At 48.0% G+C, this 23642-nt stretch overlaps 1 protein-coding gene across 2 annotated transcripts in view; it reads left to right on the forward strand.

The window, feature by feature from the left end:
- Positions 1–23642, forward strand: part of MTOR (mechanistic target of rapamycin kinase) — a 938810-nt gene that overhangs the window by 454066 nt on the left and 461102 nt on the right. The window lies entirely within an intron of this gene.

Below are 23642 nucleotides of genomic sequence, written 5' to 3' on the forward strand. Positions count from 1 at the left end.
AGAGCTGAGGTGGGGGCTGCTCGAGGCTGCCTGCCCGCTCAGCAGCAGGGACCAAGCACTTCCCCGGGTAGCCGTGGGCATTTCCCCATACGGCGGCATCACTCGAGACCTGGACGGACACTATTTACGTAGAATGTGAGCGAAATTTGGGTACATTCTTTTATAGCCCTGTCCACGTGTTGTTTCGCCGTACAAACAATAAACAGACGTCTTCAGGGTGCTATTTTATTGTGTTTACCTTGTCACTTTGAGATGTCAGACTGATCACTCATTGCACAGTGTGGGGAATGTTTTTTGGGGGGGGGGGTTCAGGGGCAGTTAAGGGTTACTGTGCAGTATCCTGCTCTGGTACTGTAATTTTCCGCTGATGTCCCAGTCTTACAATGCAGTTGAACTTTAGTTAAATAAACAGATTACTCCCTTTAGGCACCGGGGTAGCGAAGCCGAAAGGTAAAAGCTTATAGCATGACACAAAAAATAATGCACCGTAAACCTAATATCTAGCCAGTGCTGCATCGTTGAAAAAGAGATTTTTTTTATTGACATGGACTAAATGAACAGCTAGAATTATGAAAGTTACTGAAAACTGCCGAGACTCTGAAACTACCTCAAGTATTTGATAGCATTTACTCACTAGTCATTATAATTTCTCAGATATTTTCCCTATGACCAGTGTTACAATAATGGATTGCGCTTGGTTCTACGCAAGGAACTTACATGTTTAAAATTGTTTTTGATACCCCAGTTAAGAGGTAGCAACAATGCTATGTCTGTGCCTCAATTTCAATGGACCTGTGTGCCGGACTGGACAACTGCTAAATCTCTAGTCACAAAAAGTTACATTAGATGAGTGAAACCAAAAATCAATGCTCGCCAAGTGTAACTGTGGAACCTGCTTCACACCTCTGTTATTTTTCTCCTTTTACTCTTTCTCACCCTCTTATTTTCGCTTCCCAGAAGTTGAGTAGCTCGCCTATTTGGCAATCCTCGAGTTTTAGGCAAAACACGTCTTCCCAGAAGCTGTTTGCAGATATGTACCCACATCACCTCTTCATCTTCTGTATGGGGAACAGTCATTTGTGCACACATCTGCTCTGTGTGTTACCGTCTATACGAAATTCCTGCAGGACCTGTGTTAACATCATCCATAACTTTTAGGAGGCTTTGAATTTCATCTCTAGACACAGATAAAGTGCAGTATGGATGCCCGAAACGGAGGATTGAATATAAAAGCCTTTGTTTATCAGTGAAGGTTCATCACTTAGTGGTCCACCTTTAATTCCTGAGGTCATCCTCACTGCCCCAGGGAGGGTACAAGTATCTGGTCACAAAACTCATTCCACTCCCTAATAGTCCTTTTCCACTTTAAGTTTTCATGACCATGGAAAGTGCCACCAAATGCCCAGTAGATGAAGGCTGTTCAGATCACGAGCTCTCTCTTGCGCCAGACACTCAATTTCACCATCACGAGTGTCACTCTCAAACATGGTCCTGAGGAACGGAGGCCTCCTTCGAAGAAGAGGCCCCGTTAGGTTGGCTCAAATACCAACCGAAACACTGTTTCCAAGGCGTATAGTGGTGAGCACTGGTACCTGCTCACACCCAACTATTTGGTGTGAGTCTAGGCCCTGGTGTCTCTGTCCATTATGACACTGACACCAGTGCTGGAGAATGAGGCCATGTATGCCCGAAAGGCAGCCCTGTTCTCCCCAACTAAAGCTGCACTCGTCATCAAGCAAAGCCCTCAAATGGGCTCAGGAGATCTTTAAGCAGCATGAAGCTGAAGACAGTGGTCTCGCACATAGATAAGGAGGCAAAACGTCAGTCCAGGGATCTTTTGGTCAGACAGGCGAACAACAGTGCCATTATAATGTGCTTGCGACTAGTCCTGTTGCACAAATTCGACCTCTATACCTCTTTTCTTCGATACTATGTCTGTTCCTGCATAAGGAAATGGCTGAAGTCTTCCATCCTAAAAAGTGAGGCTCAAGTACATTTATGAACTTCTCCTTCAATGGAAATAACCTGTCTGAAGTCTTAACAAGTCTGTTCCTCGGGCTACTTCATTACCCCACCCCACTCCTAACCTGATTGAACTCCATTGGATCCCTTTTCCCGGGCGGCACCATATTAAAAACCAGCAGCTTCATTTACAAAGTCATCTCAACCAACACCCCCGCTTACCTTGCAGACAGGCTAACCATCTCAGTGGTTCTCCGCACACCCGCAGCCAGGACCACTTTAGACTGCAGACTAAGAAGTGTAAATTAAAAAACAAGACGCCAGATCTTTTCCATTTATGCACACAGGATCTGGTGCAACATGCCTGTATCCGTCAGGACCACCCATGTGCTGCTCGAATTTAGGAAACAGTTAAAGACTCACCTCGTTAAAGAATACTACATCACAATGCGTTAACCGTTTACCCCCTCTTGTTGACTGTTTGTCTTTGACCCTGTAGCGCACTCTGCTGCCATTTGGCTAGGTTTACTCTATAGAATGATCATACACATACATAATATGTGAAAGCAGAAGAGGGTTCTGCCTTTTCAAGGACCTTTTATAGCCCAAATATTCCCTTCTTAAAGAGAAGTTAAAGGTGGTGACTTGGGTTCCATTCCTTGTACATATCGAGAAAAACAACTATCTGTGTACAGTGGGCCTATAGGACACTTAATTTCATAAACACATCCAACAGTAACATAAAACGTTCCATAATTCATGGTGAGAGGCCAAGATTCCAAGAAAAAAGTACAGCTATTTAATTTGAAGGCAGACACCCTGGTCTTCACTTAGAGATCCTAAGCCTGCTGGCTCTGGAAGGTCCACTGCTGTCAGTGCCTGCCAGTTTCCTAATCAGAGCTTTATTTGAAGGATTTGGTAGATTTCCTTTGCCTGAATCTTAAGGATCCAGTTTATTATTGGGAACTTGAATAACTAACTAAAATCCTCCATGTGAATCCGGTTAATTGAAGCCATTCTTAACACTGTACTTGCCAGGTAAAGGCTTTCTCCCCCCAGTGAGAGTATTGATCAGCTGTCCGATTTGAGTTTAACTTCATTGAAAACAATGAGGTTGGTGGTGTGGCTTCATGGGTTTATGGGACTGCATATATTTTGCAGTGGGTTGTTGTCCTGGTCCACCAATTTCTAGTGCCACCATGAGATAGTATGTCCTGCTCCTGCACCTTCAGTAGACGGTGTAGGCATCCATGCCCAACAGAGGAGGGACTTCCTGTCTATAACGATAATGGTAACACACGATTAAGCTGTATAAACATGGCACACAACAGTATTAATGATCTTTAAAAAATATTATTAATTGGGCCGTTTCATGTCATTTGCGCAAACCCTGCTTTTAACCCCCCACATCTAGGACAGGTCTGCTCATCACCTTCACACATAACCTGCAGTCTGTGTGGAGTCAGATAGGTCCTGTGTAGGTAGTTGAATTGGATGAGTTTAAATTTGGTATTTCTTACATACGCTTTGGGCTCCCCATAGTTTTACCCAACTCCACCTCCGTCAACTCCCTCCCCAGCAACGTTACCCACTGCTCCCGAGTTTTAACCAATGGCTTTTTAATCATCAATAGTTGTGCTCTATAAAGCCACTTCGCAAGAGGACGTGCAGCACCCAGGGTCACCAATGGCTGAAGAATCAGTGGGTTTACAGCTTTTGTCTGCTCCCCGGCCATAATTCCCCAAACATTCTCACCAGTGCATGAAAGTAACAAAACTGACCGGGGGGCAGATCATATTGGGACATGAAATCATCCAGGGGGATAACCTCACCTTGCTGGAAAAAATCATGCACCATAATTATACCGGCTGTCGTCCATTCTAATAATTGACATCTCGTAAATGGGGAAAGTTGATCCCCATGGGGCATCCCTATCAGTGATATATCCGGAGCATAGAGAGGGTCCTAGATGCTTGCCAGATTGAGGAGCTTCGCCAGAAAAAGCCCCTGGTTATCAACCAAACCAATAGACCGAGTATCTCAAGACCCTTACCATCTAACTACTGTGCCAAACACTGAAAGCTGAGCGGCCAGACAGTATAACTCAAAATCGGGGGCACCCAATCCATCATCCTCCATGGCTCTCCGAAGTACTGTCAGGGAGGCCCTATTATACCCCCAGCCCAAATTAGATCTCGGAGTAGGGAATGTAACTTTTTAGGTCTCGGCTAAAAGACGCGCGAAAGCGCGTCTCCGCCGAGATCTTTTGTCAGCGAGTATCATTCCCAGGAGACAGTCCTGGCCACGCGCATCCTTCCAGGCGATTGTCAGCGAGTATCATTCCCAGGAGACAGTCCTGGCCACGCGCATCCTTCCAGGCGATTTGTAACTGGAACGCGCGCTGTGGCCAGGCGCTGTCTCCTGGGAAGCGCAAGCACCACACACGCATGCGCATACACACACACACGCGCCCATGCACGCACGCACATACATACATACAGAGACACCACCCCTGACTCATACACACACGCGCGCACACACACAAGTGCACCGAGGCCCCCCTCCCCCGCCGTCACCGTCGCGCACATACATACACACACACACACGAGCATACACACACACAAGTGCACCAATCGCGCTCCAGAACTTACCTTACCTCAGCACGCGGCGCCCAACCTCCTGCTGGCGCGGCCCCGGGGCTCTACACCGCTCACAGGAGCCCCGGGCCGCGAGACGCTACGACTCCGTCTGCCTCCTCTTCCGGTGTGAACGTGGCCCCGCCCCCGTCACAGGCGACCGTGCCTGACTTCCGGGGCGGCCGCGAAATGAGTAGGCCCTGACATACGACTAACACTGAACTGTTCACCGGAAAACAGGCCACTGAGTCTATCGACGTCATTCGGGACTTACTTTCACCGTGAAGCCTGCACGCGTGACTGACCTCTCTCCTCACGGATTTCAGAACGTGACGTGACTAATTACTAGGACATTCAGTGACCGCTCTACAGGTACTTAACTACTACTGTGCTGCGTGCCCGCAGACCCGAGAGAGAGCGACATGTCTCCAAAGTTACCCTGCTATTCCTACTAATATTGCCCGTGCCCCGCCAGTCACTGGCGACTCAGACACGACACTGCGTCTGCCCGAGGCTCCTCGGCCTCTTGAGACGTCTCCAGATTTCCGCAGCAACCAGCCCACCCCTGGCAGGTAGGAACCCCTAGTCACATCAGTCAGGCCCACGCTGCCCTCTTCCACCCTGGGGCGGAGGCGGAAACTCGACAGGTGCGTCATAAAGTCAAACCTTACACAACCAAAGAAAACTGCAGCATTCCACCCAGAAACCTTCGAGTCACCCTGCAGGGGGCGGTACGCGCTAGGCTCAGGTGAGCAGGACGCGCACACGAGCACTATAAAAGAAAGAAAACCGCGCGCGCTGCACGTGCTCCCCAGCTGGACAAGGAGCAGGAATGTGCGGAATGAAGCCCGAACCGGGTCTGCCTAATACAGGAGGCAAGACAAGATTCCTGACATTACCCAGCGCCGGGCGGACAGACATTTGTAAGATTCCAAGATTGCAGTCTGAAAAGTAATCCAATATGCTTTCCAAGGATTTACATACTGGCAGATTGCGCAATGAAGAAAAGAGAGAGTACGTGATTAGCCCAAGACCACACCATTTTCTAGAGCGGCGAAGGGCAGATTCTAACTTGAGGCAGACCGTTTATCAGCAGCAGACGTGAATTGACTAGGACAGTGACTAGGTAAACTCGACAGGGCTGATAAGGCACCGCGCCCCAGCTGTATCAGCCTTCCGAGGGACCAGACAGTGAACAAAACTTTCACTTTTGAAAAAGGCCAATTTACCGCTGCTCACACCTCTGCCCACCGTCTCTTTTTTTTCGACGGCATACTGCCCTACATCCACGGGCACAGCAGGACCACAGGGTTCAGGGATTTTAAAAAACGAGGCGCTGTGGAAATCGCTTCAGTTGGACTAGAAGCCGAAGCCTTGTACAGGACCATGCCCTACACTTGAAAACTAGGGGCCTAAATAAAAGAATGATTGTTCAGTGACAACTTTCCATTAATGCAAAAAAATTACGTTTGGTGAATCCGGGATTAGGATAGGCAAAGATCAGACGCAATCACATGCACCTTTGTTTACCTGCGTAAACACCCCACGCCCCCAACTGCCCCATACAAAGCCGAAGATCGAGCATCTCCACCCATCGCAGACGGACACTTCCCTTGTAGTGCCTGCACTTATCTCCGGAATCCTGCCCCCCCTCATCCACCAGCGACCCAAGATGGCTGTCCCTCCTTCTGTACACTGCATATACCAGGAGCTGGCCACTACCTCAACACCGCAGGCGTGATTCTATAGTATACTGCAGTGAGCCGTCATGCCATCACGTCCATCTGTTGTGGCCTCGAGGCGGGCACGCCCCAGGGCATGGGCAGCGCCGGGAAAGCTGACCTCCACAGATTTCCTGTTCGGATTCTGTCTGGCTCTGCCAGTTCCTCTAGTGGAAAGTTCTCACAGTTGGACCCTGGCGAGCAGGAAGGGATGGGCAGGCCGACCAGCGGTGCCCGCCACTAGCCCAGACCAAAAGCATCGGAAAATATTTAAAAATAAATATACCAACAGGGAATCAGCGACTGTGACTACAAATTACAAGGGATGCCACCTGTGAAAAATGCTGGCTGGTTAAGGGGCCAGTATGTGGACATCTCCTTGGCAAGCAATGGTGTATTTGATCAGTGTTATGTCTCGGCTAGACAGAGCATGCATCCACCTGTGGGCTTACAGGACACCCATCTCCTAACATTGGTAACATTTAGCGTCACTCATTTTGTTGATGCCATTTGTCATGACATGCAGGTGTCATGCCCTCTTCTTGTGTTTGCCTTCTCTTAGCGCATGTCCCAAGTACATGTCACCCTACACTGCTCCCAGTTTGTGGGGTTATTTTTTCTTTGTTTTCAAGCACTCCATATGAGTACTTGAGTTTTCAGGCCATCTCCCTTGTGCACATACACACAGACCACAAAAATGCAAATGCATGTACATATATGCACTTCTTAAATAAATGTAATACACGACCACCACTTAGTGAGTGCAGAGTAGTGAGTAGTGAGTGCAGAGTAGTGAGTAGTGAGTGCAGAGTAGTGAGTGCAGAGTAGTGAGTGCAGAGTAGTGAGTGCAGAGTAGTGAGTGCAGAGTAGTGAGTGCAGAGTAGTGAGTAGTGAGTGCAGAGTAGTGAGTAGTGAGTGCAGAGTAGTGAGTGCAGAGTAGTGAGTGCAGAGTAGTGAGTGCAGAGTAGTGAGTGCAGAGTAGTGAGTGCAGAGTAGTGAGTGCAGAGTAGTGAGTGCAGAGTAGTGAGTAGTGAGTGCGTGAGTGCAGAGTAGTGAGTGCAGAGTAGTGAGTGCAGAGTAGTGAGTGCAGAGTAGTGAGTGCAGAGTAGTGAGTAGTGAGTGCAGAGTAGTGAGTGCAGAGTAGTGAGTGCAGAGTAGTGAGTGCAGAGTAGTGAGTGCAGAGTAGTGAGTGCAGAGTAGTGAGTGCAGAGTAGTGAGTAGTAAGTGCAGAGTAGTGAGTGCAGAGTAGTGAGTGCAGAGTAGTGAGTGCAGAGTAGTGAGTGCAGAGCAGTGAGTGCAGGTGCAGAGTGGTGTGTATTGGCAATGTAAATGACAATGCCATTTATTTATGATTTAAAGAAAAAAAAAGAAATGTCATGAGCAATGCCAATAGCTCTACCTTTAATGATGCCGAGACCATTGCATTGCAAATGCTTGTTGAATCAAGTGCGTAGTATCACAACAGTGAGATTCATAAAGAAATAGAAGGGTTTCGGAAGCATAATAATCTTGGACAAGGTGGTGCAAGCTATCACTGGCAATTTTAGGGAATGCCAGAACTATACACGTCTTGAGTGATCTTGTCACTGTTCCCAAATTGCCTTCCTTAAGATCTTCCAAGGCATAGAACACCTGTATCTCCAGATATCTGAAGGACTGAGGTGACCAATTGAACCCTGTTGGCAGATCAGCTGGTGGTGGCAGCCCTGGTGTCATGGGGAAAAGGTGAGTCTTCAATATGTTTATTCGAAGGCCCGCCAGTACTGAAACCTCCTTTAATAACTCTAGGGCATGGGCCACTCCCTGGTGGCCATCAGCTAGGTATAATAATAAGTCATCCGGCTAGAAGGATATAATATGTTTTTTGCCTCCCAAGAGCAGTAAATGACCTGCACCCCTCCGTCAGAAAGGCTCCACCAGTGGCTCAATGGCCAAAGCAAATAAAATGGGAGATAATGGACACCACTGTTTAGTGCCACAATGTGCTCCATATGAGGCCGAAATGACACCACCTGTCCGAGCTCTCACCATAGGGTTAGTGTATAAAAAATTGACCCATCTAAGCCATCCATCTCCTAACCTCATCTGCTTCATAACCGCTGGTAGAACATCCAATCTTCTAGAATCAATGGCCTTCTCCAGGTCACATTACTAAAGCATCTGGGTAAAGACCAATATCCCTATGGTAGAGGATTTGATACAATCGGCGGAGGTTTCCCGAGGCAGACCTATTCATTATAAAGCCATTCTGGTCTTCTTGTATGAGCCCAAGCATTAACGGAAGCAATCTCATAGCTAGGATTTTACTGAGAATCTTAAAATCTGCATTTAACAGAGAGGGGGCGAAACTCGCATGGATGTGCAGCCGAAGACTTCGTCTATGGAAGAGGGACCACAAATAAGTCTCTAGACTAAACTGGCAATGACCCTACAAGCAATGATTGTGCATGCAGCGCCTCTAATCTAGGGACCAGGGCAGGAGCAAATATAGAATAAAACGCTGCCAGCAATCCTCCCGGGCCTGGGTTTTTTCCAACAGTCATCTCTTTGATGGGCAATTGAATTTCCTGTACCGGCACTGCCCCAACACTCCCCTCCCCACCAGCTTCTCCCGCAAGGTCGGATCAAGCATATGCAGCCGTAATGGTGCCAGGAATGTTATCAGGCTCTCTGGTTAAATTGTTCAGGGTGTTTGTAGAGGGTTTCGTAGGTGCAGACTGTTGTAATGGCCCTGGGCGAGTGTAGTAATGTCCCATCTTCAGTTAAGATCTGAGCTATGGCCATGCCCTTAGTCTCCGGGCGTACCAACCACAGCAAGAGCCTGCCTGATATGTCCCTCTCCTCATAAACTCTTGCAAGGTAATCTTTAGGTCAAGGCTCTGCAGATGTTCTAATGCAGCATTATATCGGCCCTTCACATCTGTGAAATGTGTTTCAGTGGAATTCTCAGAACTCAAACTACTACCAGATCATGTAACCTGGTTTCTAGAGTGGAAAGTTCTCTATTGTGTTCTCTTCTCACCCGATGGTCTGCCCTATATAATGGCCCCTCACCACCACTTTAAAAGCATCCCATTCAACAAGCGGGTCACCAGCCGTGCCCTGATTGAATTGGAAATATTCAGAGATGGCTATCTGTAGGGAATGTTTGAAGCATGTATCTTCAATAAAGGATGGGTTAAGGAGTCCCATAGGAATTACTGTGCATACGGCAACAGGGTGAAATGTCAGCAGTAGTGAGCAGTGATCTGATAGCGTGCACCCCAGATACTCCGTATGAATCACATTCGGGCTAAGCAAACAAAACGTATATAAGCGTGCGTGCAGTCTATAAAGATGTGAATAATAAGAATAACCTCGTATTAGCCCATTTTGCACCCTGCAAATATCCGCAAGACCCTAATACCTCACCAAGTCCCGAAAACCTTGTGAAGTCTTGGACGTTAGTGTCTCATCTCATGTAGATAAGGTGTGGACCTATCCAGGTGAACATTCGCAACAAAGTTAAAATTACCCTCTAAATGGAGGTCCTTTGCTACGACAGAGGTCAAGGACATGGATAGACCCAGAGGGAAAGAAACCTGATCCAAGTTTGGGGCATAGACAGTCTCCAGGGTGACCTCCTGCCCAGCAGGCTGCCCTTTACCAAAACATAACAGCCCTCTGGGTCAATGATAGAATGTGTGGCCTCAAAGGGGGTTCCTGCCTGAAACCACAGCAACGTCACTGGGGAATAAGCAGAGTAAGTGGTTGCATAGAGTTGGCAGCGCCATCTAGGTCGCAGGCGGACAGCTTCCTCTGCTGTAAGATGGGTCTCCTGCAACATTACAATGTGAGCTCTTTTGCGACACAAATATAGGTGAATACTATGCCTCTTGGAAGCAGACCCAATCCCCCTTACATTCCACGACAATAACTTTGTTGCTATGCAGGTTTCTTGTATAGGACATCTATTCCAGAATTCCCTCTGCACCACCTCACAGCCACTCTGTGTACCCCTCACCTGCTACCCAGCAGTAGGATGGCTATGTTTGACGCTCTGGGACATGTAAACAAATCCCCAACTACAAATCCTCTCGCCCAAGGGTAGCCTAGCAATGGCTAACAGCTCAAACCTGTAAAAAAGAGAACCTTGTTAAGAGAAGACCTCCTCTAGTTGCCTAGTAGGGGCAATCTGTTTAGGGACGGACAAAGTAGGCTTGAGTGCTCATGTGCCACACCAGCCCAACTCCCAGGGGTAGAGCCAGGCAGCGTCCTAGGCCCATGTTTGCCAGCCAGTTGCTCCTGCAGACCCCTTCTAACTCTTCCGTGCCAAGGACATAACCAGTCTACAGGCCAGAGTGACCCAGTACCAGGGCCGGTTCTAGGATTTGTGAGGCCCTTGACTAAAAGGGAATGTGCGAGGCCCCTCTAATGTAGATAAGTGGCCCCTTTCAAGGAGACCATTCACAGACACTGTGGAGACCCATTGTGAAGTATTTTGGCCCCCCCCACAGTTTTAACTTTCAGCCCACAAGCATTTCTCACACCTTCAGTCCGACAGGTGTGAGAATTGCTTCTGGGCTAAAAGTTAAAACTGTGGGGGCGCCAAAATGCTGGACAATGGGCCTCCCACAGTGTCTTTAAATGGGTCTCCTTGCAATTGAAGGGAGCGTCTCCCTCCCTATGCCTCAAGAGACCATCCCTGAGAGGCCCGGGGAGGGGGCCCCTCCGAAGGACCTTAATTGCAAGGAGACACCTTTCTTTGAAATGGATCGCCAGGGAAACAACAAGGCACACCACCAGTGCGTGGCCCCATGCTGGTGGGCTGAGTGCGAGGCCCTGGGCAGGTTCCTACGCTGACCATGCCTAGCGCCGGCCCTGCCCAGTACAAACAGGCAACCATTGTCGCGGGACGGAGACAGCCAGGATACAATGAGAACTTTTCAAATGGACTCCTCTACAGATCGTGAGGTCACAGCTGGGAGGACTGTCTTAATCATGGCTTTGTAGGCTTCAAGCCAGGACTACACTGTATCTGGACTCTGGAGTATTCTAGAGATGGGTACTGCCATCTAGGAAGATCCGCTCATAGTCTCAGAATCTAGGACCCAATCTCACGCCTCTTCATGCATCACATACATCGGGCCATGACCTCCCATGCCGCTCCAATGGCTCCCCAAGGCAGTTCGTGTCCCCAGTAGTACCAGCTCTCCAGGCCCTGATGCCCCTCACCCTGAAGGAGGACACAGTATAATGAGGATCACTTCTGATACAGCGCGCAGGTCACCCAACTAGAATTTATACGGATACTCACCTTGGCCCATCATTCCAAAATAATATACTTTTAACATTTGTTTGGGTAACTCACGCTCTACTACCAGTATATTATGATTTCTATTACTGATTCCTATACCAGTATCCTACAAATCTTTGACACAAGATACCTTCACACAATGGATCAGGGAGTTGAGTCAAAAGTAAGGCACTCAAATATCAAAACATTTGCAATTATAATAACCACAGAGTCAGGGTAGGTTCAAACTCTTTATCTAATCATCATCATCATCATCATATGTCATGAGCCAAAGGTTGAAAGCGATAAGACTATCAATAACTGAAATCAGAAATAACTTATAGCTATGAATAAGATAGAGTATGCTAAGCATTTAGAGACTTAAAGTAAAGGGAAGGAAGAACAAGGAAAATGCTAATTTTAGATAACAATCTTTCGTATCTTGATTAAAGGAGGGTAAAGAAGGGAACATACTAAACCCAAAGACTTTCGCAATACTCTAACAGTTTGAAAAAGGAGAAATGCAACTATGTAATTCGAGAATTCGGTTTCAGCACAATTAAACTATAGAGAAGGTAAGAGTTGGAACATTCTATAGATTCAACTTATTTCCTAAAGGGAGGGTAAGAAAAAGGAACATATACTATATAGAAACAATTGTAGCATTGACTAAAGGTGGGTTGAAAATTGGAACATGCTAATAGTCAGTAATACATGGATATCTCATTTACCAAGGGACGGGAAAGAAAAGGAACATATGCAATCAAGCTTTGCAAATTCAGGATGGGGAGAAAAGGAATGCAAATTTATCTACAAACACCCACTCAGACTTATATTTGCCTAGGATTGATGTGAAGGCCAAACCTGGCCACGGGTCAGTTGGAAAGGACAGGAGGAACCCCAAGGACTTCAGTGCCAGTAGGCAAGCAGGAGCAGCTCATGGACAATCAGGACAGGATAACCCCAGGATTTGGATCAGGACCGGTTCACCAAAGGTTAAGACCAACACCGCAGCTTCGGTTGCAACGCCTGTGCAACTCCCTCTCTGCAAGGAATCTGCCAAAACCCCAATTGGGTTATACATTTTATCAGAAAAGTGCTTCGCCAGCACTTTCACTTCCCAAAAACCCTGATTGGGTTCTCGAACCTCCCAACAGAGTGCTCCGCAGCTCTCTTCTTTCAGTCACCTATTGAGTGCGTTGGGTCAGTGACAGGTCAGCTAATCAGACAAGTCGGACAATTTCTCTAGCTAAACCTGCGCTAATTATACTGTTTTTCAGGTCAGTGTACCACCCCCCAATGTTGCAAGTGTAAGGATCCCCAATTTTGATTGGACAAAGGAGGAGGACAGGTCATCACACCACCTATTTTCAAGACTTTCTCAGGCTCTTTATTCAGATTCCGTTCACGCCCCTTAAGTTCCAGGTTCTCATGACATATGCCTTTGGTTAACAATGGTGAATATAACATTGAATACAATTGTAACAATTTTCAGTACAGTTCAGCTTCTTCTAGCCGGGTCACAGTTCGGCTCCCCAGGCGCATCTTGGCTTTTGCTGCCATCTGGCTGGGTTCCAATGCTGCAAAGTTCATTTTCCCTCCTTGGCTGTCATGCATAGAAGGGACTTCCAAAATGGAGTAATAAGCACCTCCCAGGCCCAAAGAGTACGATGCATGAAAAGTAAAAGGAAACAATTTAGAACACAGTAATAAATAATTACACTATATACCATGAATCTCTATATTATACCCATTACTTCAACATAAACTACAGCATTAGGATTAAGCAAAACGAACAGCTTAGCGAAAGCAGCAATGCAAGCTTCTCGCATGTGAGAACATAGAAAAGCCATTTTAGCACTAGTGCGCAGATGCGAAAGGGTTCCCTCCAGGACTGCGAGTACGTCATGTCACATGGGTATGACAGACGCATGCGCAGTAGAAATTCCTGCGTAGCAGCAGCCATTTTATATGCAAGCGTATTTAGGATTAAAAAACACATAAGCAAGCTTCACTCGGACACCCAAATGGGGAAAGAATAAGGGGCAAATTAGTAAGACAAACATGTTGAATACATAGTTAGGGTTGTTTGAGGTTCATGAGTACGAGCAAGTCGCTTTACGTGCGAATCCTTGCTCCATCACTTCTCTACATCCACTGTCACCAGGAAAGCAGCCGAGCCGCCTCAGCATAACACCTCAGGCCAGGCCCTAGGCCACAGTCATTGGTGATGCCATCGCCTCAGCAGGGCAGAAGATGTCCCATTCACAGCAGCCCCCCCCCACCCCCAATTGCGAGGTAACCTCTAACAGGCCTCATTCAGCGCTTCACGCTGGTGACTCATGCCCCCCCGGTTTCTGGGCCCTGCCTCGCACCACCTCACACATTCAACATTCCTCCCGGCCCTCTGGCAGCCATGCCAGCACATGTCGAACGACCCCAGCCTCCTTGACCGCAGCCGAGCCGCTCCACCCAGCCTCTAGGTAGGCGGTGGACCCACAGTAGCGGAGGGGGGGGGGTCTCCCATCACCTCATCAGGCTCCCGAAGCCCCCACAGGGGCACCACCATTGCAGAGCATCCACAGGCGTAGTGGCTCCGCGTCACCCAGGCCCAGGTGTTCTCCGATTCGTCTCCGTCCTGATGCCAAGCCGCTCCGGCTCAGACCAGGCCCCGGCCCGCTCCTTCAACCGGCGATCTGCCGTTCCCGTGTCCGGAGTCGCCGCAGGTCATATCTGCACTATACAAAAACACACAAAAATATGATAAAACATTGTTTCCATTCTACTGAATCTTTTCATTACATCAGCAATTGTACATATTATTCAACTTCCAGAGAAGGGTGCACAAAAGATAAAGAACATATTTAAATATGGATGATTTACATCAGTCACGCTGGTGAGCTGGTTCCAGTCTATGCTGCGGACCCACCTTTGTAATAGAATGCTGCAAACCAAAAATCGAAGACCGGACACAAGCAAGCCTGTTTTCTAGTATGCTATATAACGAATTAAATAGGTTTCGTATTTTCTTTGATGCAGTTAAAAAGCTTCTCTGCTGAAAGAATGTGTGTGTTTCAATTTGTGTCTAAAGCCAATTCATATATTCCATGCACCATGCAATGATGGAAGAGTACAATTGCTGCACAGTTCTTCCATTTTTTTGTATGTTCAACACCTCAAGATTGATCCATACCTAATACTTTCTAAAGACACCAAGCTGCTATTATACACATCTGTTGTGTGTAACTTATAAAAGAATGTCAGTGAGAGTGTTTAGCATGAACCTCCAGTTCAAAGTGAAAGATTACATAGCACATGCACTAGGTAGGTGAAGAGCAGGCTCCATTGCCCCCTTCATTGTATTCTCATCCAGTTTTAGTCCAAAATGTACTTAGGATACCCTATACGGTCACTGGGATTACCTTACCCTCACAAGCCTTCTATATATACCCTGTTAAATCTCATGAGGACAGCCTTAGAGTTTACTGTCTGGTTTTTCCCAGCCTCCTGCTGTTTTGTTCAAGAAACATGCGAGTACAGACCGCCCCCTTAAAAGAAGTTCGCAATTTTAAAACTTTCTCCATTATTATTCCAATTCTACTCAACCCTTTACTATGAGGCCACCATTACTGTGGTTTATGGTTAATTTATTGTGTTTGCAGTACACATCAAGTGTGTCTATTTGCCATTGTAGCCTCAGAGGTGTGTGGTCAAGTATTACCAAATGTTTGTTTGGCTGCATAGAGCTGGGCTGAGTGAGGATGCTAGGTGTGTGCTTTACCGAGAGCCGGAGGCCTCCTTCCTGCACTTGGACTGGGAGTGCCCAGAAGTAGCAAGCTACTGGGAACGCATCTTTGGGGTGCTGGCTTCGATTCTTGATGGCATAATTGAACGTTCTCCCCTGGTAGCTCTTCTGGAGTATGTGCGCGGAATGTCTGTGGAGCACAGGAAATTGGCGGCCATGTTGCTGCTACTGGCAAAGAGGAGGGTGGTGATCTGCTGGGGCCGCAAGCACAGCCGGCGCGTGACTGAACAGCTTAGAGACGCTGCATTGTGTCATAGTCAATTGTCCAATTACTGGGAATTAATGCCCGTGCAGTTGCGACCAATAAACATTTGGGAACCACTGCAAAGGTTCTTTGAGTCTCAACCCCTTTACCAAATGGAAACCACACCTGAGGAAGCGCCAGCACTGTGAATTGACCTTGATAACCAATGCCAGGTGCACCATGCTTGCTGCTATGCCTGGCAAGAACTGCTCCCTAAGGGCCAGAGAGTAGCATTCTCCCCCTTCCCTCTTCTAGGTCCCCTTCCTCTCTTTCTTTTCTATATTTTTACTATAGTATTCCTCTGGGGATTGCCTGGTACCCTGAAGCTCTTCAAAGGCAATTAGTTTTGATTAATGACAGCGGGACACTTAACATTTCTCGAGTTGCTGCCCAGATATAATGTGGAAGACCACTGACTTCTGTCTGACACTTCAGTTTAATTCTGTTCAGTATCACCAATATGTGACATGTGCTCTACTGTCGTTGTATTTTGCAAATTTCAATAAAAAGAACATTTAAATAAGTATTACCAAATGGTTAGCATACCTTAAATGCTTTCATGTGGTTACCCAACTCTTTCAGCCAACAAACATTCACCTTAAACAAACTAACCATCAAGTATGAAAGAAATAATCTAAACAACATTGAGCTAAAATACTTCACTGTTTCAGGCCATTCTTAATCATTTGTTCTATGCACTGGCTGACCATGTTCAGCAAGACCCCAGTCCAATTTTCTTAGTATAAAGTTGTACAACACCTGCGTTCTTATCCACAAATGTGGTGTAAATGTCCATGAAACAGCAACCTACGTGACGTTCTACACCATCTACCATAAGACAAGCCAATGACGTACAGTTCTTAGTTGTGCCCAAATGGCATATGCTCCTAAAGTGTCTCATTTGCCCATACTTCAACACACTGTAAAAGTATCTTCACAAACACATGGGCAACAGCACCTAAAGAGCAATAGAAGTTTTTGGGCTGCTGGAACAGTACCTGACAACACTTGTAAATGTATCAGTTTAACAAGCTTTTCCGCATATGTGGGGCAAGATTAGTTTCAAATAACCTCTGAGAAGTGGGATGGAAGCCCGGGCCCACAGTTTCAAGCTCCGGCAAATAACCACATTCGGTGTCTTATGTGTATCTCTAGGCTTGCTATAATTTATTGATGTAGTTATTTTCTGTATATTGTCGTTGCCGTAGTCCAACCGGCTAGTGACTAGGGCTTAAGTGACTGTACGCCATGTGTCGATGAGGAGCCATTTGAAAATCTTACAGAGCATGCGAAGAGTGAGAAAGCAGGCAGTGGAGACTGCATTTATCTAGCTTTTCATGTTGAGCTTGCTGTCCAGGATGATGCCAAGGTTCCGGGCATGGTCTGTCGGAGTGGGTGAGGGTCGTAGCTCGTGAAGACCGCCAGTAGTTGTTCCACAGGGAGATGTTGTTCCTGAAGATCAGCACTTGTGTTTTGTCTGTGTTGAGCTGGAGGCAGTTTGGTACAGTTGACGATGTTGGTCATACACATGCGGAAGTTGGCCATCATGGTGGATGGGTCTTTTGATAGTGTAGGACTGAGGAACAAGTCTTGAAGGACACCGCAGATGATGTTCTTGGGTTCTGAGGTGAGGAAGGACCCTCTGGGTTCCTCCGGTGAGAAAGGAGGAGCTCCATCTGAGGAAGTCTCCTTGAATTTGGATGTGGTGAAGCCTTTTGTTGAGGGTGTGATGGGATACCGTGTCGGATGGATGTTTGAGTGCACAACATGGTGACTATACAGAAAGTGATGGACTGAGCCACTGTTAATCACTCTTGGCCTGGACTTTCCCATGTGGCGCAGGCTAAGTCTGATTTGCTGGGATTGGTCTTTATCTGCTAAGGCAGAGACGAGCAAAAAATAAAAAAATACACTGGAATGTGGCCCGACTGAGTACCAGTGACCCAGATTAACTTGAGCATCCCAACCATTGCTCTTTTCCAGTAGTGGGTAAGATCATTGAAGAAGATGATGATGGCTTTTGAAAAATGTTGATCCCTACAGGTAAGGCAGACGCACCAGTATGATACAAATACATGAATTGCCTCTACTCAATGAGTGCAAGTGAGCTGTCCAAATCCACACAGGATCAGAATATGTTGAGAGGGCACCCCTTTGTCATACTCTAGAGTACTACAAACATCTGTAGGACAAACCATTAAAAATACTTAACTTGCAAGCAGATGCTTGAAATGTAGGGTACCAATACGTTGTTCTGATGGGCACTCAGTGATGCTGAAGCCTCACTCAGCAATAACCAGCTTGCTTTAAACGTGTTAAGGCTGTGTACTAAGACAGGTACTGATAACCTGGAAGCTGCTTAGTATTAGTTCTGAAAAGGTTAATAGGATATTGGATTGAAAGTTCCTTGTGTTTTGGTTAAGGTTTGCCTACGCTCTCTAATATGTTTTTTTTTTAAAGACCTTTATTGTACATTTTCGGTATGACACAATGAACTGCCTACAACCTCCTGGGCCGGCCGCAATAACAATTCAGTCTTGGTATTATTGTCAGGATAACACAGCCGTTTAGCCGATAACCCAGGGGTCCGGCGGCGAATGGGAGCATGTTGTACCATAATGCAGACGATACAAATATACGATATGGCTTAGGTCTATGATTTTTTGTTTTAACCCTGTAACAAAACTGTGCATTAAATTATAAACACGTCAATAACGTTCAATTCTTCACAAGCGGCAAAACAATGTTCAAGTATGCAAAGTAGCGAACATTGGCAGTGCAACCTCCGACCCATCCCGCACATTATGATGGCAAATAATCAGTAGGTTGGAGTTCATCACAGCAGGAGAGTTACTCTTCGACACACATAGACCTCAGACCCAGCTCCTATTCCGAAAGACACTCATCTGGGTCAACTCGTGGAGGTTCGCATATGTCCCCTCTAAATTTGTTCCAGGCCCCCCCAGATTTTTCCCCACTTTGCAGGGCATCCCTGATGGATAAATACTGCTTTCTCGGCCACCATTGCTTCATCCATGTCCTTACACCAGTCTCGCAGTGTGGGCAGCACGTTAGAACCCCACAGTCTCGCAATATTACGTTTTGCCACCAACATTCCCAGCATGGCCCAGTCCTGCTGACGATGGGTCAGGTCCTCTGCGTACCAGATGTTTAACAGGCAGCGATGTGGGTTGGGCATCAGGGAAACAGTTGTGGTCTGGGAAATGGTTCGCATTACCGCTGCCCAGTCCATGGCCACCCGGTTACAGTCCCAAATAGTATGGAAGAACGTTCCTCTTTTTCCGCATCCGCGGAGGCAATATTCGTGAGAGGTTCTCCCTATTCTGTAAAGGACCGCCCTGGTGTAGTACGTGCGGTGTAGTACTTTTAACTGAACCAGCTTAAGTCTGGAAGGAATTGCTGTTTCTCGGGGCGACAAGAGAGCCTCCTGCTATTCCGAGTCATCAAGTTCACCAATATCGCCCACCCAAGACAAACGTAGTTTGGACAGCATGTCAGGGAGGTTTTTGACCAGTTTCCGATATGTGAAGGACGTCGCTTTGTGGGACATATGTTCTGTCAGCAGCTTGTCCTCTAGAGGGGTGGACTCCTGCAGTTTCGTTCCCACCGGGACGGCTGATAGAAGCGCATGACGTATCTGCATGTACCTATAGTACTCTGACTGTGCCATATCGTGTTTGGTTTGTGGATTGGTGAAATCTACTATGTTGTTCTTTTTCCAGAGATCTCCCACCACTGATATACCTATGGAGTCCCACGCCTGAAACCCTTTGCTATTGCCCATGAAGCCCAGCCTGTGCGAGTCCCAAAGAGGTGTCATTTGTGTAACAATGTTCGCACACTGAAAGTGTCTATGTGCCTTGTACCAAAGCTGAACCGTGTGACGGGTCGGACCTACGAGGTCGGTTGGGGCGCTACGACTATATAGGTTTCTTAACAGTCCCCTGGACTCAATACTCTGCCTGTCTGCCATAAAGGCGGGTCTCTAATATGTTTTTCAATCATTCGATCCAACTGCGGTTGATCCCTGTTGTTAATTTTTTGGTTGACATCAGCTATGCTGTAATGACAGATAGATGTCCAAACTGTGCTCCCTTTGTGTGTGAGGAAGCCATTAGTTTTATGTTCTAGACCTTCTAGTTCTGGAGCTGTCCACATTTATATTTACTGTTAATTTGAGAGAGACATCTAGCCACAGATTCCTTAACTTAGAATATTCCCAGGCGTCAGACTGGACCCGAATTTGTTTTTGCAGCAGAACCTCTGCGCCAGGGGACGGCGCCACACGATCCTGCCCTGTCATCATCCACATACGTGACATCAGCGAGGTCATATAAGTCCCTCCCGGCACGCTGACGGAAGTTTCCTTCTTTTCCACGTGCAACGTGGATCCGGAGTAAGCGGTTCCTCTGGCCTGTTTTCAGGCCCCTTTTGACGCTTCGCGGCTGGAACAGTGTGCGATGCCTTCGGACTTTAAAATGTGTACCTCCTGTTCGCAGCAAATATCCGCAACTGACCCACATCTTATCTGTATGTGGTGTTTGGGCAAACACCACGACTCAACGGATTGCGACGCCTGCCAACACCTCAAGCCGAAGTCCCGGCGGGAGCGCCCGATGAAGCTCCTTTCGGCTCACCTGTCCCGGTCGGAGTCATCTAGTGCTCCGGCCTCATCCTTCTCCCCTTATGGGTAAGTTACGTCACATGTCGCAGAGGTCCTCGATCTCACTTCTGTCTGTTGTCGGGGGCACTGGTTCCCGGAGCCCTCCGGATGTGCGCCCCTGGGAGTCGCCCCTCCCCTATCCACCCTATACGGGCGAGGGGGCGACTTGGACCCAAATGGAGGCCTATGCCGCGGCTCTGCAGGCCTCACTTGGGTCCTCTCCTGTCCCTGGGGCATCCCCGGGGCCTCCGCTGTTTACGGGGTCCCCGACGGACTCGCCAGTGGGTTCGCCCCCGGCGCCAAATAAGCCCTTGTCTTCCAGGGACAAAGGAGATATGGTGTCGTCAGGGTGCGGCCCAGCTGGGCCCCCTCTACGACCCATAGCATTCCTGCCGCGCCGCGTAGTCCAGTGGGGCTCCCTGTTGCTGATGCTCAAGTCCTTGCTTCGAGCACACCTCGTCCTTCCGGGCAAGCGGCCGCCTGTCCGGAGTCGGTGCCGTTCCGGCACCGTGAATTCGCCTCCCCGGCTCCGACTCCGCTTCTTACTTCGGAGTCGGAGCCTGTTGTAGTTGAGGCTGAGTCGACGCCGAGCTGGAGGCTTGCCTCCCCGGCGCCATCCTCTTCTTCGGAAGCGGAGCTTGTCATGGTGGACGTGGAATCGGCACCGGATGAGGCACGATCGGCGCCGACCAAAGTAGTTTTGGCGCCGCATCGACGCCGGGTTGTTGATTCTTCTCTGGAAGCTTCTGGATAGAGTTTGGTGTCGCCTTCACGTCCGGCGACACAGGATATATCCTTGCCTGTTGCCCCCCTTAGAATTTGTGGACCCGGCAGGAGCCCCTGGACCTGGTAGGCTCCCCGCCTCATCAGGGGCCCCATCAGGACCCCCATTTGTCAATGGGGCTCCCTTCCTTTGTGCATTGGTCGCGCCCTCAGTGTCTTGGACGACTTAGTTTACAGCCCTCATCTACAGATGAGTTGCTGTCCCCTCCTCGGAGGGCTACCGAAGCCGGTGCAGCGTTTCTCAGAGTAGTCTCCTTGGCCTCTCGTGTTCTAAACATGCAGCCCCCTTCGGTCCCCTTGCCTGTGGACCCTCTGCTAGATGTCCTCCACCACGGGGCGGGGAATATAGAGCCGCTTCTGCCCTTTGAAGCTTCTCTTTATGACGCTCTTTTGGGCACCTGGGTTCGGCAAGCTTCCGGTGTTCTAGTGGCTCGACCACAGTCCCCAGAGGTTTGGCAGAGGCTAAAGTTAGATATAACCTTACTCTCTAAAGTGGTAGCTTGGTCGAGCAGTAAGGCAGTATCAGAGGACAGTGTAAAGCATTTGTTGTATACACTCAGTCAGCAAATGGTCTCACACACTCAAGAACTGAACTCTAGGCCAATTGTTTTGAATCAAGACATAGTAGTTTTATTTTAGAACCAACAAGTTATCAAAATATACTTCTTCAGAATGGATTCCTTTAGTTAAATACTTTTCAAATAGGCAATAGACTCTTTGAATACAATAGTCACAGTTTGTTGCAATAGGCAACACAATTTCAAACACAATGCGACATTGAGCCCAATGGGAATTTCTAGTTAAATGCAATTACTAACTTTGTAGATTACTTTTCTAACCTCAAGACTGGATCCTAGATTCAGTCCTGGTACATGTCCTGTAAAGAGTTAAGTAAAAGCGTTTTGGTTATAGTAGTGATTTACTAAATTTAGTTGCGTTACAGGTAGGGGAAGGGCAGGGACCAATAAGTCCCTCTCCTGGGGTGAGTTAACTCCCTATCCTGCTCCTCTCCTGTGGGAGGGGGGCAGGAGCCTATCTCTGATTGGGAAGGGCTCCCCATCCTCAAGATGGCCCGAGCCCGGAGTTGTGCTTCACCTCGCCTCTCCTCCCTGAGGGGTGGAGTTGGCACAGGCTGGCACACCCCCTTCCCTCACGTAGGGTTTCCCTCCAGTCTTCCCGCCAGAATGGGGGTCAGAACCGGTGGGGGCCAGTTGCTGAGTACAGCAAGTGGTCTGGAGAAGCTCACAAAGGCGGTATGCCTTTGAAGCTTCCCCCTGCCCATTCTGGGGGAGGAGACCTAGCACCTTGCCCAGGATGTGCACTGTTGCAGGCCCAGGAGAGCAGGGGCTCCCCACTCAGGGGACCAGCAACATGTCTACTGTATGGCAGCCTTGGCAGCCTAGGCAGACTCTCAGACAAGACGTGGATTGTAGGTTAGGTTTCAGGGGGCATCTCTAAGATGCCTTCTGTAGTGCCTTTTACAGTAAATTCCACACCGGCATCGGTGTGGGTTTAATGTGCTGAGAAGTTTGATATCAAACTTGTCAGTCTTCAGTGTGGCCATTAATTAATGACAACCTCCCAGCCCCATATACTCTTAATGGCATCACTGCACTTACAGTGCCCAGGAATGGCCCTGGGTACTGTAAGGGCACAGGGCTCATGCACCTGTGCCCACACCACTGGCATTTGGCACCCAGCCAAAGGAGTGACTGATGTATGCCAGGGTAGTGGGTTTGTGGGCATGGCACACAGGGATGTGTGCCATGTCGACTCTTTGTTTAGTTCTGCACCAGGACACTCAGACTGCAAAGGCAGTGTGTGTGTGTCAGGGTGCAGGGCCCCCAAGGGTGGCACAATAAGTGCTGCTGTTGTATGTCGTTTTAGGATCCGAGCGAAATTTCCCGATTCATGCCCTTATATAGGTACAATTCACATTGCCCTAATATAGGCATAGAAATAATACCCATATTTAGACATAGCCCATGCAGTCCAAATGCAGGCATGGCTACTTCCACCCGTGCCAAAACGTCACAGCGATTTCTTGGAAAATTGGCTTAAGCAATAAGGGACATCCCCTTGCTTGAATATGGATTTATCCAAGAACTCATGGAGTTTACAAAGAACTACCATTCCCTTGGGGTTCTTTTCTGACGTTATTATGCCCGACTTTATGTCAAACTAGGCACCTTCAAGGTATAAATATGCCTTCACTTGCTCTAGCAAGATGCGGTGATTCGGAGCAGCTCGACTATCTACTTGCCCGCGCAGCTCGCTACAGCAAGTGCCGAAGGAAGCCGACCCTCCAGCTGACGCACTGATGGAGTGGCTGCATTTCTCTCAGCGAGAATCCAGTTCAAGTGTTTCCAAGCTCCCCTCGCGGGTTGTTGGGAAATCGAGTCCCGAGACAGAGATACCAGACCTCCTTCATTCTAAAACTAAGGTATGGAGCTGATTAGACTCTAAGAGAAATCTTGAATAGATTCTTGGCAAAGAAACTAAACCTATGCTACACCACACTTACTTCTTCCC

Source organism: Lissotriton vulgaris, chromosome 5 (assembly GCF_964263255.1).
Source record: "Lissotriton vulgaris chromosome 5, aLisVul1.2, whole genome shotgun sequence".
Classification (NCBI taxonomy): Eukaryota; Metazoa; Chordata; class Amphibia; order Caudata; family Salamandridae; genus Lissotriton; species Lissotriton vulgaris.